General features: G+C 34.6%; 1 protein-coding gene across 1 annotated transcript in view; it reads right to left on the reverse strand.

Annotated features, from left to right (window-relative positions):
* LOC111054108 overlaps positions 1 to 21072 on the reverse strand; it is a 50661-nt gene that overhangs the window by 24116 nt on the left and 5473 nt on the right. The window lies entirely within an intron of this gene.

Consider the following 21072-nt stretch of genomic DNA (forward strand, 5'->3'; position numbering starts at 1 on the left):
TGTCAATAGAATTTTGACAGTAGATGCCAATCTATGCGTCTATTATCTCCTATTGCCAATGACAGACAGCGCTCCTTCCACAGCTGTAGATTGAACAGGCCGAGACATAAAATATTTTCACATTCAATAAGAGTATTCTCTAAATTATTAAAAGATCAAAGTAACTCGAAATAAAATATATAATAAATTCCATTCACCACCCATCCCTGATTTTTCAATTATGTGTGACGTCACAACTTGGAAGTGTGATGAAGAAAATTTTATCAGGAGAGAGGCTGGTGTGTGTCGATACGTGACAGTGTGATGATGTTCTGAGAGCTCAACGTGTCGTGCTTCATATGTGAAGGAGGAAGAGCGCATGCGGAGGTTGTATCGTAAATGCCGGTTCATGTGAGGTCTACAGCGATGAGTTGATCAATAATATTAATCTATATTGCCAAAATTTTCTAACTCTTCCATCAACACCTCATGTCATACATCAGGCCTATCATAAATGCTAATTAGTTGAGCTATTCGGAGCAATTTTGAAGTAGTATGAACCTTTTAAAATTTTCAAATATGGAATATAACCAGACCCATTTCAATCTACTTCTAAGAAAATAGGCTGGAGAGTGGTACTTGGCATTTCCAGACTGCGATCATTATTATAAACACCAACAGTAGACATTATTGGAAACTGAGTGATTATATTTCACATGTTTATGCTAATCGTTGGTTAATCAAGGCAGAATATATTACCTACATATAGCCTATAGATTCTGCTAAATAACATAAACCATCCTCATCATGTTGGAAGGATGGTTGCCCTCATAGGCTATCTTATTACACGGATTAAGACAAACCTTGAACCATCTGCTTCACCATCGGGAGGGTGTCTACTTGGAGCCAATTCTGTTCACAGACAGTCAGGAGCTGCATAAGCTTCTATTAATTTTGATTGTATGGTATGAGATGTTGTGGTATTTTTCCATAATTGAAAGAATAAGACTTTGATATTGCCAATAATCCTAAAAAAGGCAGTTTACCATAATAGCGTATTTATGTAATAAGAATTCTGCACATCATATCACTGGTGAATCTTATTCTCGTATTGGGCATTTATAATAAATTCATTTCAAAATTCAATGACAAATATTTCAATAGCTTCAAACAACGTTGGAGATGGAAATGCATTTCCGAGAAATTTCATATTCCATAGGAGTATTCTTAAATTGCTTTCAATTCATTCCTATTAACAACTGAAGCAATTATTTACAACTGAATAACTCCTCTCCCACGACTTTTTGTTCGAGAAGAATCAGAAACCTATAACTTTTTTCAGTATTTTTTTCTACTAAGGGTGGAAAATTCTACAAAACATTGCAGGCTTTTCTATGATTTTTTAATCAGAACGACTCTATCGAAAATATTGGATTTTGTTGACTGATGTATTCTATTCAACGGTCCACTTGTCTAGTTGTCGGCCACTTTATTAATGTAGCCAATTATGGTGGAGGTTTGCAGTACTCTCTGGGTAAGTGGTGAAACTTGTGTGGCTCTGAATATGAATTGCACTATGAAATTCTGACAGCAAACAGAAGCAACATCGTTCGGGCCCGCATTCACCGTTCGCCTCTTGAGAATTGAATGGCAATTTTATCTTTTCAATTTTGCAACACTCGAACAAAGAGTGAAATCATTTGGCATTACTGTTCCTTTCAAGCTGTTCCTGACCGAGTCCCCAGCGGAGCCCCCTACATACACCCCCTGCAGAATCCCCTTCCCCCGCACCACTTGCTCGGTAGATGCGGTGGCTAGCTGTGCTCTTTTTTAATTTCATCCTATCTACGTGTACAAGAACAGCTCTCCAACCACCAAACACCATTACAATGGCGTTTGAATTCTGCTGTGGTTTTTACATTCGAAAAACACTCAACCGTGGAGTAGTTCTGTTATAACTGGTTCTAGGGAAGCTCGTCCCATAAATTTCACATAGCCTACTGCTCTCAAAGGAGCATTGCATTTTTTGTAGACGCAAATGATGTGAAATTGTTCCACAAAGTCCTCTGAAATTGGATATTGATTAAGTTCGATTTGGAAAAAATACTTTGGAAGTAGATTGATTGGAAATAATAGATTCAAATTTATATTAATGAAGAACAATTGTTAACACATGTGGAGGAACAAATAGAGGAAGGAGGAAGAAGATATGACAATGACATGTAATCCTTAACAGGAGACCAAGCATAATTAATTATTATCAATCCAAAAAGCTAAATATATTTGAGCTACTTTTTTATTTACTGTCATTTTTTCATTTTCAATAGATTGATTAGGAGAGTCCGGGAGAAATAACTTCACATGGCTCTTTCTCAAAGACAGAGAGGCCCTATACTTTTTTCTTCACTAATCACTCCCACTACTCAACAGCATTCTCCTTACTTTTGTGTCAGCATACTTTATTGGTTGGTCGGATATATTAATATTATGTGAAAATAATAGGAAATGTTCATTTTCTTGAAACTAGTGGCTGCAAGTTAGAGAAGAAGTGAGAAATTATTGAGAATGAACTTATCGCAGATCATGATGGATTCGAAAATACTCAGCTTCAGATATATGTTGAAATTATGTTAAATTCATATCTTAGAGTACTGATAGAGCTTGAATGAGAGGCAAGTTTGAGCTCTTGTTCGTTGTTTAGACCACCTCTTGGGACTTATCAAGTTGGTTAATAGTGATGATGAGCTCATAGAGCTGCAATGAAGTCAGTTGATAATGTGAACTGATGCACCTTCCAGATTCTAGGTTGGTAATAACCGTTCATAGCGGCATCATTATTTATTGCAGGGTTGATTACGTAATCAAGGCCAAGCCATGGTCGATGGGTAGTTATAATGTTTAATGAGGGTTTACATTTTTCCTGTGGGTCTTGTTAGATATTTCGCCAGATATACGAAGGGTAGTTGAGGGGCTATAGCAGCAAAACATTCCCCTGAGAGATCAAAATTTAGGTGAGTTGGGAAGCAAAATAGTCTCCTGCGGGTGTAATAATATATGTAGAGGCGCTTGGTTACGAGGGAAGATTGCGGACTAAGCTATGTAGCTGTAGACACGAACTTGTGGGATGAGTGCAGTCAAAGACTGCTGAAGGGGAGCAGACAACAGAAAACTTGGAGAGTGAGTAATGTAGTTTCTGGATGAGAGAATCTCCGGTGGAAAATTATGGAAGAGTTCACCGCCCACTTGATAGAGTACATTATAGGATATCTATCATGATTAGAAAGTGGTCAACGTTATTAAAAAACTTTTCGAAATCATATTATATTCCAAGTAAATTAGCTTTTCCTACCAAATAAATGAGCATCAACTCATATTGTAATCACCTTCAGTGAGCCGTATTATTATTAGAATAATAAATTCTAATGCTAATCAATAGAGAGAAAATAAATTATAGAAGAAGAATCAGTATGTTTCCTGATTGCTCTACGCAGTTTCATTTCATCAAAGACAACAGGAATTTTTTAACTTTTCCAAACTGAATCCATGCATCCAGCACGTTCAATTATTTCTGTTCGAATTTTTTATATGAATTTACGAATTTAAAGTATAGTTCGATGAGTTTCGAGTTTTCATACTCCATATAAGTTATGACTATGAATGGATTAATCTGTTATATGAGATGAGTTCCAAAGCTTCGAGAAACTATTCTGAAGGTCAAAAACATTGTCACTCATTGAAGCCAGGCTTTAATGGATAGCACATTTGATTGGTTTAATGACTGCTATGCACTTGCCACGCTATATGCTGAATCATTATAGTTAAAAAAAGTTCTTTTTGTGAATCATTATATGGTGGTTTTGTAATGAAATGCAGTATCAATTCTTGTTATTCGTGAGAATCAAGATTCCTCCACATTTAATTCATGAAAAATGTATTCATTGATTTTTGTTATTTTGCTACCTGAAGTCATCATCACGTGATCTATAAACCTTTATCATGTGTCATGAAATATAATAATTTACCCAACATTGAAATACTTCAATATTAGTGATAGTAATAGTAGTTCGGTGTCCATGAACATGGATCAAATTAATTCTAGTATTAATCACAAACATTTTGGATTTGGCAAGGAAATGTTCTTCTGGTAATACGATGATACTCCAATTGTTTTTAGACTGCTTTGGATCTTGCAGAAGTTGCTGCTTTGGAAGTTGTTAGAAAGGACACGGAAAATTTATGATACTTGAAGGAGATAACCCCGCCGACAACGGGGATTGTATTGGATTAAATATTAATTTTTATCAAGTTCGTCGACTCAAAAGTTCCACCTGCAAAAATCATTAAAGTTTAATCCCGGAGCGTTCAGTTACAAAGGCAAAAATTAATTTAGAAAGTAAGCTGGAACGCCAACAACGTCCTTTTCTACAAGGACACTCGCTGACTTGCTTCGTGCACGGATTGAGTGAGAAGCAGTGTTGTGAAATAAGATAGCCAACAAATCTTGGTTGATTTCAGCTCAAGATCGCATACAAGATGACAAAATATAAAGTTATCAACGTTCTAGAGTTGTATATTCGACTTCACATTCAACTTCCAAGGAATATAAACACAATCTTAGTCTGCGTTCTTATTATTCCTCCTCCAATACTTTTATTCACTGTTCAAACACATATATTTTTCTCTCAATAATCATTATAGTAATATAAACTCTATGAGTAATTTTCAATATATGTAAAGTTATCAACGTTCTAGAGTTGTATATTCGACTTCACATTCAATTTCCAAGGAATATAAACACAATCTCAGTCTGCGTTCTTATTATTCCTCCTCCAATACTTTTATTCACTGTTCAAACACATATATTTTTCTCTCAATAATCATTATAGTAATATAAACTCTATGAGCGATTTCCAATATATGTGAACAATAACAGTATTACTAGTTGACCGAGCGAAATTAGGTCTAAGATTCAAGTCGACGGTTTTGCATTTCTCTATATATGTTGAATATCGGGGCACCGAGCTTCGCTCGTCATTCTTATTTATTGATAAACAGAACCACAGCCTACTGTAGATAGTATCTAAAGTAAGCCATGACCGAACACTATTCTCTAAAATGATCGTGTTTATATTTCACAGCTGGCTATACGTCATCTTCGGGGATGCAATATTTTGATTTTTCACATACTCACTTTTTTACCATCCACGGCTGTTTCAGCCAAGGATGAATTATCATTAATGTCGTTCAGTGAGTTTTCTCAAGGATGAGACCTAGAGATCTTAATATTATGAACCAATTGTACTATGTTCCAAATCTCGTGAAAATTGTTAGAGCCATTTTCGAGATCCGTTAAACATAAGTAACCAGATATAAAAATCTGGTGTGGCGCACTCACACAACTTTCCTTGCCGTTATGAAAATTAATCATCTGACGCTAGTGTACACGCGCATCTCAAGTCTACTATTCAAAGATTTGAGCCAGCTTGTGACAGGACAATAACGCTGGAGACACACGTGGTCTGCTAACTCTTCATAGTGAATGATCCAATAGAATCAACAGTTGCCAACAGTTTGCAATTGAATAATCACATTTTATTGAATTTCGAGCTTATTTTAAATTTTAGGTGAAAATTTTACTGTACATTAATTGAAGAGATTTCATGCTCAATCTTTTCCACCTGAAATGTTTTGTTCAAATTGTATTTGAAGACTGATAATTGGGAATCTGAAATATAACTTTGCATAGATGAGACGAAGCTCCTGAAATTTTTACAGATATGTGACTTGTGGCAGTTGGTAGAGTTTATCAATGACTTTTCTAGGTATAAATTTGATCAAAATCGTTGTAGCCGTTTACGAAAAAATCGCGAAAAACCCTGTTTTTGACAAAATTTTTGCCATTCTAGCCCCCATCTTGAATTGCATTTGATTGAAATCGTTCGTTCGTGTCGGATCCATATATTGTAAGGATCTTAAGTTCCAAATTTCAAGTCATTCCGTTAATTGTGAGGTGAGATATCGTGTACACAGACGCACATACACACACACCAATACCCAATAACCACTTTTTTGGACTCAGGGGACCTTGAAACGTATAGAAATTTGGGTACCTTGATTTTTTTCGGAAATCAATACTTTCCTTACCTATGGTAATAGGGCAAGGAAAGTAAAAATAGCCAGATATCAAAATAACCAGATATATGAATACAGAAATTTCTTGCTTTATATAATAGGATATGTTTATTTGTTGCGCATTTACAGCGAAACGCAGTAATAGATTTTCTTGATATTTGACACGTATGTTCCTTTTTGAATTTCGCGTCGGCGTATACATACGGTTTTTTTAAATTTTGCATTTTAAGGATAATACAAAAGGAAAATGAGTCTTCTTTGAACGCCAATATTACCGTAAAAATCAGACTTCAGAATTATTCATCATAAATCAGCTGTCAAGTGGACTATTAATAATAAATACTACCCGTTCAAAAACATTGAAAATCTTGAAAATGTATCTTTCCATCAAAGTTATTGTCTACTAACTTTGTCCTTCCATAAGCTGAGGCCATGATTCTAGTTTGGAGTTTGGAGTTATTGGTAGAAAACATTTTTTTCACATATTTTTTTTTTTATTTTTTTAATCTGATGATTAAAATTGCAACAAGTATTATTGAAAGAAATTGATTTCTAAAATCATGAAAAGTGAGAAATGAAGTATGTAGGAAATCAGCATTATGGTAGTTTATTTTATTAATTTCAACACACCGATTTTTCTCCAACACGACAACATAGAATGTTCTCTGATGGGTTGATTGGATTGAGGTATCGACGGCAGCCAGTCCTGATAACAGCGCTCACACTCACATTCCGGGACGACACGTCACGGTAAGATAGGACATAAAGCTTTATGTTTATTCAGGATTTTTTCTAGACGTTTTATATTGGTAAATTATTTAATATTGAGAAAACATAACAACAGGTCAATGTAACTTACTGAGCGCTAGGTCTAATGTTCACAGAACTACTACTTCTGTGAACAGTAGACCTCACGCAGTTTTCTAATCCACTAGTATATGATGTCACCTGTACTAGTTGATTCAGTTGATTCACAATTCAGAGTTGAATCATAATTTACTCTTAAAAACTGTTTTTTGTTTTCTCCAAGATCAAAAACTCACTTATGTTAATGAACTCAGTTCACGTTTGAATTTGTATCCCATATGATGATTTATCCAGTTTCGTGATAATCTTTCCATCTGATAAAAATATTTCTCAACTATTTTTTTTCATCAAGATTATTACATTTTTACTTTCCTTGCCTAGTAGGGAAAGTATTGCTTTCCGAAAAAAATTAAGGTACCCCAATTTCTAAATTTCTATACGTTTCAAGGTCCCCTGAGTCCAAAAAAGTGGTTTTTGGGTATTGGTCTGCATGTGTGTGTGTGTGGTGTGTGTGTGTGTGTGTGTGTGTGTGTGTGTGTGTGTGTGTGTGTGTGTGTGTATATGAGTGTATGTGCGTCTTTGTACACGATATCTCATCTCCCAATTAACGGAATTACTTGAAATTTGGAACTTAAGGTCTTTACAATATAATGATCCGACACGAACAATTTCGATCAAATGCCATTCAAGATGGCGGCTACAATGGAGAAAATGTTGACAAAAACAGGGTTTTTCGCGATTTTCTCGAAAACGACTCCAACGATTTTGATCAAATTCATACCTAAAAAAGTCATTGATAAGCTCCATCAACTGCCACAAGTCCCATATCTGTAAAAATTTCAGGAGCTCCGCCCCATCTATGCAAAGTTTGATTTTAGATTCCCAATTATCAGGCTTCAGATACAATTTAAACAAAAAATTTCGAGTGGAAAATATTGACCATTAAAATCATCATCATCATCATCTTACGTACAAGGATTAGGTTAATGCCTGTTCCGACTTACAAACAGCTTATTAGTATCTATATTTCAATTATTACAAAATTATGCTATAATATATACAAGTAGTGTATTTATTGCCATCTCTTCCGTGGCCTACCAATAGATCTTTTCCCTGCCGGTTTATAATTCAATATCTGTAGTGGAAGCCTTTCTGCCGGCATTAGAATCATTAAAATCTCTACAATTAATGTTCAGTAGCATTTTCACCTAAAATTGAAAATAAGCTCGAAATTCGAGAAAATTTGATTATCCAATTGCAAACTGTTGGCAACTGTTGATTCTATTAAATGATCCACTATGAAGAGATAGCAGACCTCGTATGTCTCCAGTCTTATTGTCCTGTCACCAGCTGGCTCAGATCTTTGTTTATAAGTAGACTTGAGACGCGCATCAGTGTCATTACATAAACACTAGCGACAGGTGATCAATTTTCATAACGGCAAGGAAAGTTGTGTGAGTGTGCCACACCAGATTTTTTATAGTTGAGAAGTTGATATTTTGGTAATTATTCATATTGAATGGAAAAGACTAAGAAATTGTCAAAAAACCATAGATTTATTTATACTTAGAAAGACTGGTTTCGGTTATTACACGATTGTCAAACTCTGATAAACTAAAGCTTAATACAAGAGCAGCAGAATTCTTACTAGTAGGCGAGGACTGCTATTGGTCATAGGCATGAACTCCTGCCATTGGCCCAGCAAGACAGTCTCCTCCCACTCAACGGTGTCACAAAATGGCGACTTAAGCAACAGACTCGCCATGATAACAAAATTTACTTTCAGTACAAAATAAGAACCAAGAAAACAAGTGTCAATAAGATAATAAAACAAAAATATGTAAATGGAAAAACAATTGACTAATGTATGCTTACAATTTTATGATGAAACTAAATTCGTAGTGTTGTATTGGTTGAAATGAATCTGGTCATTCAAACTATACTGAGAGTTTTCCTTAATAAATCTTGTTATTTCCAAAGCATCTAGAATATTCAAAGATCTGCCTTTGTTATTAACATGCAGAAACTCAACATTCTCCTCAACTGTGAACTTGTAATTATTTGTTATCAAATGTTCTGCAAAGTTAGATTCCCCATTCTGTTCATTTCAATCTCTGATGCGTTCTTTAATTCTACTTTTGAAACTTCTACCAGTTTGACCCACATAACAAGCATTACAATCACCACATTTAAGTTTGTACACCCCACTTTTATCCCAAATATCAGTTTCGTCTATACTCCAGCTAAATAAACTATTTCTAACTTATCCATAAATAATTCAGCTAGGAGTGGTGAGAGGGGTGGCCCCATTGCCAACCTCTCTCTTTGTTCAAAAAATCTATTGTTAAATCTGAAATAATTGCCAACCCCTCTCTTTGCTTAAAAAATATATTGTTAAATAGAGAGGGGTTGGAAATGGGGTCACCCCTCTCATCACTCCTAGCTAAATTATTTATGGATAAGTTAGAAAGTAGAATTATTGAAAATAGCTTTCAATGATAAAATTAACAAATAACAAAAACAAATAACAATAACAATAACAAATAACCAAATAACAAATAACAAATAACAAATAACAAATAACAAATAACAAAATAACACATAACAAATAACAATAACAAATAACAAATAACAAATAACAATAACAAATAACAAATAACAAAATAACACATAACAAATAACAATAACAAATAACAAATACAAATAACAAAATAACACATAACAAATAACAAATCACAAATAACAAATAACAAATAACAAATAACAAATAACATAACAAATAACAAATAACAAATAACAAATAAAAATAACAAATAACAAATAACAAATCACAAATAACAAATAACCAATAACAAATAACAAATAACAAATAACAATACAAATACAAATACAAATAACAAATAACAAATAACAAATAACAAATACAAATAACAAATAAAAATAACAATAACAAATAACAAATAACAAATAACAAATAACAAATAACAATAACAAATAACAAATAACAAATAACAAATAACAAATAACAATAACAATAACAAATAACAAATAACAAATAACAAATAACAAATAACAAATAACAATAACCAATAACAAATAACAAATAACAATAACAAATAACAATTAACAAATAACAAAGGCAGATCTTTGTAATATATTCTAGAGGCTTTGGAAATAACAAGAGTTATCAAGGAAAACTCTCAGTTTAGTTTAAATGACCAGATTCATTTCAACCAATACAACACTACGAATTTAGTTTTATCATAAAATTGTAAGCATACATTAGTCAATCGTTTTTCCATTTGCATATTTGTTTAATTATCTTTCACACATGTTTTCTTGGTTCCTATTTTATACTGACAGTAAATTTCGTTATCATAGTGAGTCATTTTGTGACACCGTTGAGTGGGAGGAGACTGTCTAGCTGGGCCAATGGCAGGCTTCCATGCCCTTGACCAAAAGCAGTACTTGCCCTCTAGTATGAATTCTGCTGCTCTTGTATTTAGTTATAGTTTATCAGAGACTGACTATGGTGTAATAACCAAAACCAAAAGTATCAATTAATATGTGGTTTTTGACAATTTCTTAGTCTTTTTCCTTTAATATTATAATTTTTTCAGCATTAACTAATAATGAATGAAAAAGACTAAGAAGTTGTCAAAAAACCACTGATTTATTGATAATATTATAAGAAAGACCGGTTTCGGTTATTACACCGTTGTCAATCTCTGATAAACAAATAACAAATAACATTTATAATAGTTGATCTGATCATCATTCATTTATTTTCAATCATCTATTAAATTTGTTTTTTGAATGCTGATAATATCCTGCTGATAATATCCATGAGTCACCAACTGTAAGTAGAATACACTAATAACTAAGTGAAGCTCACAGACTTTTCACACCGTCTTAGCGATTTTCGGCCATTTCTAGCTACCGGTATTTACCTGAGATCTGTGCTATCAGTAAACAGCTACTGAATCGAACTGTCATCTCTCAACACAAGGACTGAGTAGTGACGACGATTAGAAGATAACGAGAATAACGAGGAAGTTTGATAGTGTTATCTCTATTATAACTGACAAAAGACCGCTACTCTACAGCTGTTCAACTGTTGCTTGTTTACCTGTAACCATGGTAATCTACTGACTTGGATTTCGATCTCAAAATTGCGTTTTATCAGGCGGGCTTTTTGAATTGAAAAGATTGAATGAATCCTTACATATCCTGACTCAGGGGCTTCCTTCTCCGCTTTTGTCTTGATTGCCCTCTTGACGCTCCCTTATCCTTTTCCTTACATATATTTTATTCCCAATAACACTGACTTCATCTTTATAATGTCTTTGAATAGAGTGATGCGTACCAGAGCTAGTCGAAATAATCAGATTCAAGGAATGGATGAAGAGATTGATAGTTTGAGAGAGGGCCTCATTAACCAAGAAGTAATTGACATTGCGATTGATCTACATGCAACTCTAGTTGAAATTTGTAATAAATTCTCCAACGAAGCAGTTATAGATTTTATTCCCATAATCACATCACTTTTAAATAACTATGACGCCTCATTGAAGGTCAATTCCGATCTGCAAAATATACTGAACGACGTGAATTTTGAAAATGAGTCCTTAATGGGAAAGTTGAAAATGGAGAGAGAAACAAGAACTCTGATAGTCGAAGATTCATTGACTAATGAGAAGCAGGCTGAGAGTGAGATTTGTGCTTCGAAGTTGAAAATCAAGGATTTGGAGGAAGCACTTCACACATTACAATTGGAGTTAGCTTCAAAGGATGAAATAATAAAATTATTAGAAAAAGAGTCCGAAAGAATTCATCAATGTTCAATGACGAAGAAATAATTTTCAGCAAAATTCTATTGGAGTTGGAGATTTTATCACGCCTAGAAATACTGTTAAGATTAGAAAAAATCTTACTAGAGAGATTAATGCTATTGAGATTGAAAACAGATTTTCGGTGCTTTCTTCAACGAGTCATCACCTCTGATTCCACACAGAGTACAAGTAGAGGCTCAGGTTCACCGATTCTCTACTCAAACTGATCCCACTGAGACTCATTATTACAAGCGCCGTAAGATGGTTACCTCCAAAAGAAACGGAGAGTTACTATTTTGGCGGATAGCCATGGGAAACTGCTTAGTAATTATATGAACGACCTGAGGGAGGAGTTTGAAGTTTTAGTTTGTTCTAAACCAGGTGCAAAGCTGAAGCACGTTATCCAGGATGGTCTTGGCTTAGTCAAGGATTTCACAGAAAATGATTGTGTTATCATATTGGCGGGGACAAATGACCTACATCGTGATGAACCCTTCCAGTTGACTTTGGATCAAGGATGATATGTCTTACTGAGGTTGATTTGAGGACCAATGTCCTGGTTTGCGGTGTGCCCTACAGACATGATTATCCTGTTCTTAATGATAATATTTGCTATGCCAACTCCTACTTATCAAGAGCGGTGGAAGGATATACAGGGAGTCTCAGCATCCACTACAAGGATATCAACAAGTTCCTGGGTAGATCTCATTTTACAAGGCACGGTCTTCACCTTGGTCGGCGAGGGAAACGAATTCTGGGCAACCACCTGGCAGGATATGTGAGAGACTTTGTTGGAGATGGTCATGCATCCTTAAGTACTGAAGTGACAGTGAAGGAAGCTAATTCCTGCGTGATCAGTTCTCCTATCATACAACCCCATCCTGCTGTGCCCCTTCCATCATCCAAGAGGACGCCGGTTCACATTTCAATCGATGACCAACCTGTACAGAATGAACTTCCAGTTGATTCTATTACTGTGGACAATCCTCTTGTCGCTCTCAATTCTCCGATTACTGATAATTTAAACTATTAGCTTTTGACAAAGATAATTCCTCTGCTGAAAATTTACGACTCAGGGATGAATTTCAAAACTATTCTATTGACAGGGTGCCTGATACTGGTGTGTTGTGGATTGTCAAACATTTGAATCACCGTGTGAAAATGGCTTCAACAATGATTTTAGCAAAGACAAACTTAATTGCTTATTTTGGAATATTCAGGGTATGTGTAAAAAATTTGATTATCTAGCCTTAATTTGCAAAAAATACAATATCAAGGTACTTACAGTTGCTGAGCATTGGATAAAGGATACAGATTTGGAATTCACTTATCTGCCAGGCTTTAAAACTGCCTCGGTTTTTTGCCGAGTAAATCAGTCTAGGGGTGGTGCAGCTATTTTTGTTGCTGATCATTTGGAATTCAGGGAACTTGAACATATCAAAGTCATGTCAATTGAAATGTATGTGAAATTTCAGCAGTAGAAATTATTAGGGACAAAATTATAATCTTGTCTGTCTATAGACCATATAATAGAAATATTAATTATTTTAAAAACTTTTTATCTTGTCTTTATAATGTGTTGAGTTCAGTGTTTAAAAATGGATACAATCTAGTCATATGTGGTGATTTTAATGTGAATTTTATTGGTAACGATTATTTTAAAAAAGATTTATTGAATTTATTTGAATGTTTCGGATTAGATATGACTGTAAAGGGTATTACTAGACCTGGTCTGGATGGCATTTCTGATGGAACTTGTATAGATAATATTTTGACTGATGTCCACAATAGTGTATGGACTTCTGAGATAATTCATATGCTTTTATCTGATCATGACGCTGTATTTTTGGATTTAATTTTATCAACAAGTATGGTAGAAGTACCAATAGTATTGTTAATAGGACTAAGTTTAGGTTAATCAGTGATGATAACGTAAGAGTTTTTCATGGTCATTTGAATTCCATTAACTGGATTGACGTTTACTCTATAATAGATATTAAGGATAGATATAGAAAATTTTTTGAATTATTCATGGGGGCTGTAAATGGTGCGTTCAATTAAGAAATTTACGTTCCCACAAAGTCAAGCCAAATAACGAGTGGTATAATGACAATCTTAAAAAATTAAAAGTCAAACCAGAAATTCTCACCACATATAAAGAGGCTAGAAAATCATACAGGATAGAAACTAAAAAGACAAGAATTGAATATCATAATAAAATCATAAGTAGATCCACCAATAAGAATAAAACAGTGTGGAGAATTGTTAATGGTCTCACCGGCAGTGCTAATAATGCGGCCAGATCCCAGACTCCTGTTGATGTCACTTCTGATGAATTCAATGACTTTTTTGTGGATTCTGTTTCTCTGATAAGCAGAGATATACCTGTCAGTATTAATGATTCAACTTTCTATTTTAGCAAATTGCAACAGCCTAGTGTACATTTTTCATTTAAGCCTGTAACTGTAGAGAAAGTATTTGACACTATTTTAAAATTGAGTAATAGTAAGTGTCTGGATATTTATGGTTTGAATGCTTTAATCTTGAAAATAGCAGCTGTTAATATATGTGAAGTGTTGGCATACTTGTTCAATGAATGTGTTGTTGCTACTGGCACTTATCCAGAGGAGCTAAAAATGTTAAAGTTTTACCTCTTCATAAGAAGGGATCAAGGAAAGAGAAAGGTAATTTCAGACCGATTGCTATTGTTCCTGTATTTTCAAAGGTATTTGAGACTCTAATGTATGAACAAATGTCAATCTATTTTGAGTCCAACAACATTTTCTCTGAAAAACAATTTGGTTTCCGGTCTGGAAGAAGCACTAATGATCCCATACTTAATGTGGTTAGTGGTGTAATTAGCAACTTAGAGAGTGGTGATTCTGTTGGTCTAAGGTCATACGATTTTTCCAAAGCCTTTGATACTGTGCAGCACAAGATTTTAGGTGACAAACTAATTTTTATGGTTTTACTCGAAGTGCAGTTCAACTTGTATTGTCCTATTTAAGTAGCAGGAATCAATTTGTTTACAAAGATGGCGTCCTGTCCAATGGTAGACTAGTTGATTACGGCGTGCCTCAAGGCTCTATCTTAGGACCCATTCTATTTAATATTTATATAATGATTTGCCAATAAATATGGATAGCAATAGTAAAGATGGGTACCTATTTGCAGATGATTTTGGCTTAAAAATAAATTGCCCCTCTAAGCATGATCTTGAAAGTGAGAGGAATCAAAGTTATTTGGTTCTAAAAGATTGGTGTGCAGCAAATAATCTTTCTCTCAATGATAGTAAAACCGCTGACATTAACTTTGCATTCAGAAAGGTTAAGGGTGAGACTCCATTGAAGTTTTTAGGTGTTTTTATTGACCCTTGTCTGTCGTGGGATGCACACATTGACTATTTATCAGGTAGGATGGCTAAAGGATTGTATATGTTACGGAGACTATGTGTACTGTGGATGTGTCTGTACTAGTGAATATTTACTATGCACACATCCAGAGTCTCCTTTCTTACGGAATAATGCTTTGGGCAAACAGTGTAAACGCCAAATCAATTTTTGTTCTTCAAAAGAAAGCAATAAGAATAATATGCAAGCTACCATATAATGCACATTGTAGACCTTATTTCATTCACCTAGGTATCCTGACGTTGCCGTCGTTATATGTCTTAAAAATATTATGTTATGTACGAGGCAATTTGAATAAGTATGATTCTAATAGCTTCCATAGTTTAAATACAAGAAATAGACACAAACTTAGAATTCCATTGTACAGTCACACTAAATCACAAAGAAACTGGCACTTCACATCTATCAATTATATAACTCCACACCTGACCACTTGAAGGAACTCACATGCACACAATTTAAAAAAGTATTGAAAGCAGTGTTAATTGATGAATGTTTGTACACCGTACATGACTATTTTAGAATAGATTGGAATCGTTTTATGTGATTCATGTGTTATTTTATTGTTCTGATACTGACTGATCTTAGTGTTTTTGTGTTTGTTTTGACTTACTTTAGTGTTAAAAAATTGACGAAGTCCATGTATTCATGTGAATATTTTATGACCAATAAAATTCTATTCTATTCTATTCTATTCTAATGTGAGAATATTGAAACTGATGGGCACGCAGCATAAAAAATATTGAAACCCCACCTTATTGACCGAAGGTAGTGAGGTCTATGTTTCAACTCGATTTGCTTTTTTCTGTCGGAATGTAACGCGATTATGGCCAAACGCGTTGATAGAATTCGATGAGATTTGGCATGTATATTCCTTTTTCAACTGCGCGTCGATGTATACACAAGGTTTTTTGAAATTTTTCATTTAAAGGATAATATGAAAGGAAAAGGAATTCCTCCATACTCTGATATCACTATATATATAATCTACTTCGAAGATGGGAACAATCAGACTATAGAATTATTCATAATCAATCAGCTGATAAGTGGAATGAATGCAACACAGAAGTCTGGCCGTGTCTATTTCTACCAGTAGTTCTGTGGACAGTAGACCTCACGTAGTTTTATCATCCACAAGTATGTGATGTCACCTGTTCTAGTTGAATTACAATTCACAGTTGAATCATTAAATCGGATGTAAAAAGCTTTAATAGTGTTATATTACTAGTAGTTCTGTGAACAGTAGACTTCACGCAGTATTCTCATCCACAAGTACCTGATTGAAACTATAGACCTTATGGAAATACAGCAATAGACTGGCTTCTCCACACATCTGTGTAATCACTTGTCGTCTGATTTATGATGAATAGTTCTATATTCCGATTTCTACTCTAATATTGGCGTATGAAGGAGGCTCGTTTTTCCTTTTATATTATCCTTGAAATTCAAAATTTCCAAAAACCTTGTATATACGTCGACGCGCAATTAAAAAAGAGACTTACCTGTCAAATTTCATGAAAATCTATTACCGCGTTTCGTTACATATAAACATTCAAGCATTTAAACATCTAGAGAGATATCAAACCGTCGACTTGAATCTTAGACCTCACTTTTCTCGGTCAATTAACAATAGTTTAACACATTCAGAAATCAGACCACAGTAGCACTACAGAACTGAGACACTGCTGCCGCTCGGCTGTCGCACGGATATGTGTGTTCTCCTACCACCATCACCGTGTCGCGGACGTAGCTCGGCACGGGCTCGGTGCGGTTATATGTGTCCCGAGCTTTATCAGTATTGAGTAACATAGAGAGCAAACTTTGTTATTCATCAAGTCTTATGACTTCTATCGGTAAAATTTAATATTTTGAAAACATGATGCTGAACGACACCAGACTCTGATGATGACCCACACAATGTCGAAACGATCGTCACTACTAATAGTAAGTACAATTTCACTTTATAAGTGTCTCCAGAATTATTCTAGTTTTATTTCGAAAGTGGAAAATTATAAAAATGCAACACATTTCTATCGGTATTTAGAGACGGACTCATAACCAAATAAATAACTACTACTAAATCATACTAACTACTACAAATTACCCTAAAATTAGGCCTAGCATCCAAACTAGTGTGAGTCACTTTTGGTGGCCTTACAGATAGACACGAGAGATTTAGATTCAATATTGCGTAATTATTCAATTATTTTATTTCAAATTTGATAATGAAATTATTTCATCTGGAGCCAGATAAAAGGTAGAATGAGGGGAAAACAAATCTTAACTGTCACTTGTGATAAAGTGATAGCACCCTGATTAGATAACTGGTGAGTTATAGGATGCATCTTCTTCTATATAATAAGAGAGAGTAGGGTTGAGTTTGTTCTTGTGTTCGTTTGTTCGTTTGTTCGTTTGTTCGTTTGTTCGTTTGTTCGTTTGTTCGTTTGTTCGTTTGTTCGTTTGTTCGTTTGTTCGTTTGTTCGTTTGTTCGTTTGTTCGCATCAAAACATGTCAACTTGTGGATTGCATACTGGAAAAACGGGAATGATTTAGATCTCCAAATTTTGCACATAGATTCTAAAAATATCAATCTCGTGCACCTGGAAGCCCAAATTCTAATTTTCCTTCTAGATTTTTCAGAATTAATGTTTAAATCTCATTAATGGTACACTCGATTTCATTAAAAAATCACCAAATCATATGGTCGAAATTAAAAAAGGAACATCTGTTTCTATATTGCTTCCTACATGAAAAACATAGTTTTGAAGCTTCGTTTTCCTGATGCAATGTTTAGGCCTGCACGTGGCATGGATTATCAATGCTGTATCGGCAATATGAAAACGCATGCAGTTAATATATGTCTTCGAATGAAGGTGTTGTTATTTACATGAAGAAATTTCAAAATTGAATAAAATTTCAAAATTATTTGAGCCCTGATAGAATGACTGACAGTCAGTCGAAAATTTTAATATTGGAATGAGGGGTATTTTGGCAAGCTGAGCAAAAAAATAAGGTCATATGCACCTTTTCGTTATATCTTCAAATGAAAAATGAGTTTTGTGGGTTGTCAAAACTCCCTCTGAAAGGGAAACTATCCAACTTATTCTATATTTTAGTAAAATAACAATGTTCATCCATCCATGTATCATCTTCTATACTATAATAAAGGAAAGAACTGGATTATAAACGTAGCCTATAAGTTACAGGTGTAAAGTATAGGGAAATTATGTTTGACGCATTATCACGTCAGAACTACTGGACTGATTAGCTTAAAATTTTGCAGATAGATTCTTGCTTAACCGAGGGTGGTTATAGACCTGTTTTAATTCCTTCAAGATTTGATTACATCAAGTTTTCAGTTTGTCAAGTTTTCAGTTTGTCAAGTTTCCAATTATTTGTCATGCTTCCAGTTTGTATGGAAGCAGAAAAAGATTCCTCTTAAAAGGGAAATTAGAAGATAGGTATGATTGGGAATCCTTTTCGAATGATAAAAACAGGTTTTCCGTCACACCCAAATTTTTTCCGCCATTTTGAATCCAACTTCTTTTTTTAATTGAAAGGTGGTCATACTGATTCACTCGAAATGCAGCATATAAATTCTTAATCAACCGAGGATTCTTATAGGCCTATTTTGAATTCTTCTAGATTTCATTACGTCAAGTTTTAAGAAAGACTCTTGCGAAGCACGGGTTACCTGCTAGTAGTATAATATTTGAATAATATAAATTCTAACCCAGATCACAGTTTACGATCACCTTCAAACATTTTCTCACAGGCAATATTTTCCCAAGACCACTTGACTTATCAAGAATAATAATATTGTGAGTAAGTAGCTCTCACTTGGAATTTTGTGCTCGAAAATACAGACTCCCACTGAAATAAATTCAATGAGGCTAATCCCAGAATTATTCCCGTGCTCTCTGCTTGCCTTTAGAGTTATATTGAACTTCATTTTCTGTCTCCATCTGAGTTAATGACGAACGAACAGAATAATATAATGATGTGCACCTATATCTTTTTCATCATATTTCCAGATTCCATAACAACGGAACTGTATAATTATCAATGATTTTAATCCGTACAACACTGGAGAGATTCAAAAGACTTTATGATTATTTAAAGTTCAAAAGTCAGTCAGAAAAGAGCTGGTTGGATCCAAGCATGAGTTCTACTTCAATAGGGGTTCCAAAGCAGTATTGAATGATACCTTCAATACTCTTATCATTTTTATAAAACTAGAACAACTGGAGGGGAGGAAGTCTATCCCTAGAAACTACATTTTGCGAGAATACTTGCAATATACTAAAAGCTCACATAATTATTCCCTAAATATCTTACATAGTTTTCGAGATGGTGTTCCATGTTTGAAAAAATACTTGTTTGATTTAAATTTTTTGCTCTTTTTGCTAACCTTCAAACCCCTTTGTCAATTGGTCCATTGTTGGAAAACTGAATATTTCACACTCGCTGCTGCAACAGTCTCGGGAAATGCGTGAAATTGTGTTATTATACAGGCTGTTCTGAAAAAAGGTGCCCACAAGCCAGGGGGTGGTTCCTCACTTCAGAAGAAAAAATGCTTAGTATAGGCCCGAAAATGCTTAGTTACCAAGTTATACAGAGTGGAAGATTTCGTCTGAATTTCAGTTCCTACGGGTACCTGCCCTACGGGTATTTTTTGGCTGTTAATTAAGATGTTAAATTTAGCGTACTTCATGTAAAATGAACTGGAAAATTGAATAAAACAGTTTCCAGACCGTTGGCTACAGTAATTTCCAAGTTAAGTTATGTGACGAAATACGCGAATCTTGGTTCCGTAAAGCAAGTTCCTTTAAGGTTTAAAGCAGATTTACTATGTTAAATGTACAATAAACACTAAATATTTTCTCACAGAATTTGTAGAAAATTTAATTTTAAAGAGAGAGATGTAGAATAAGTCCCTTTTTGAAAAGGGAAAACTTTGTGAGAAATTTTTGACCACGCAGTTCTCTTAAGGGTAGTAATCAGGTGAACCTATCAAAAGTCCTCACCACTACTCACTGAAGTAAGTGCTTGAGGGTGGTTCAAAGGTACCATCATTTTTTAGACTTTCGCTTATATCACGAAAATTATGTCTCTTATTGGCATAACTCTTCTGTAAAAAAAATGCTAAAAATTTTCCCACAACATTCATCTCAACAACTTTTCTCATAATAACTCTCATAGCTTTAGAGATATCCGAGCCTCCAACTGTTAAATTTCAGAAAAACACGTTTTTCGGGATCAAACTTTACACATTCTTTTACTTTACACATTCTTTACACATTCTATCACCGGTCACTATTACGAATTTTAATCATTATACTGGCTATTTTTCTGAATCTCCTGATTCTCTCTTTTTGAGGTGTGTGTGTGTGTGTGTGTGTGTGTGTGTGTGTGTGTGTGTGTGTGTGTGTGTGTGTGTGTGTGTGTGTGTGTGTGTGTGTGTGTGTGTGTGTGTGTGTGTGTGTGTGTATGTGTGTGTGTATGTGTGTGTGTGTGTGTGTGTGTGTGTGTGTATGTGTGTGTGTGTTGGCGTTTTCACGCCTTTGTGGGTGATCTGTTTCTTCGTCTGTTTGTTGGGTTTGGATGGGGGGAACGTCACTTATGGGGGGCGGGAAGGGGTTTCTTGGGTTTCTAGGGGGTGGCATAGGGATAGGTGGGAGAAATTTACATTTACATTTAATGTAGTTTCATTCTCAGGGGGGGGGGGTTTAGTGTCACTATTATTGAAATGTCAACAAGCTTAACCGATCTGTCAAGTACTGCGAAATATTTATATTAGGCCTATGCCTATTCCTACCTTAGACTCATTCTCGCACACAGGCAGTAATGCCTCTGCGAGAGTAAATATTTCTTAATATATATTTGTATATCGCTGTCATTTCTGTGGTGCT

This window comes from Nilaparvata lugens, chromosome 1, assembly GCF_014356525.2.
Source record: "Nilaparvata lugens isolate BPH chromosome 1, ASM1435652v1, whole genome shotgun sequence".
Taxonomy (NCBI): Eukaryota; Metazoa; Arthropoda; class Insecta; order Hemiptera; family Delphacidae; genus Nilaparvata; species Nilaparvata lugens.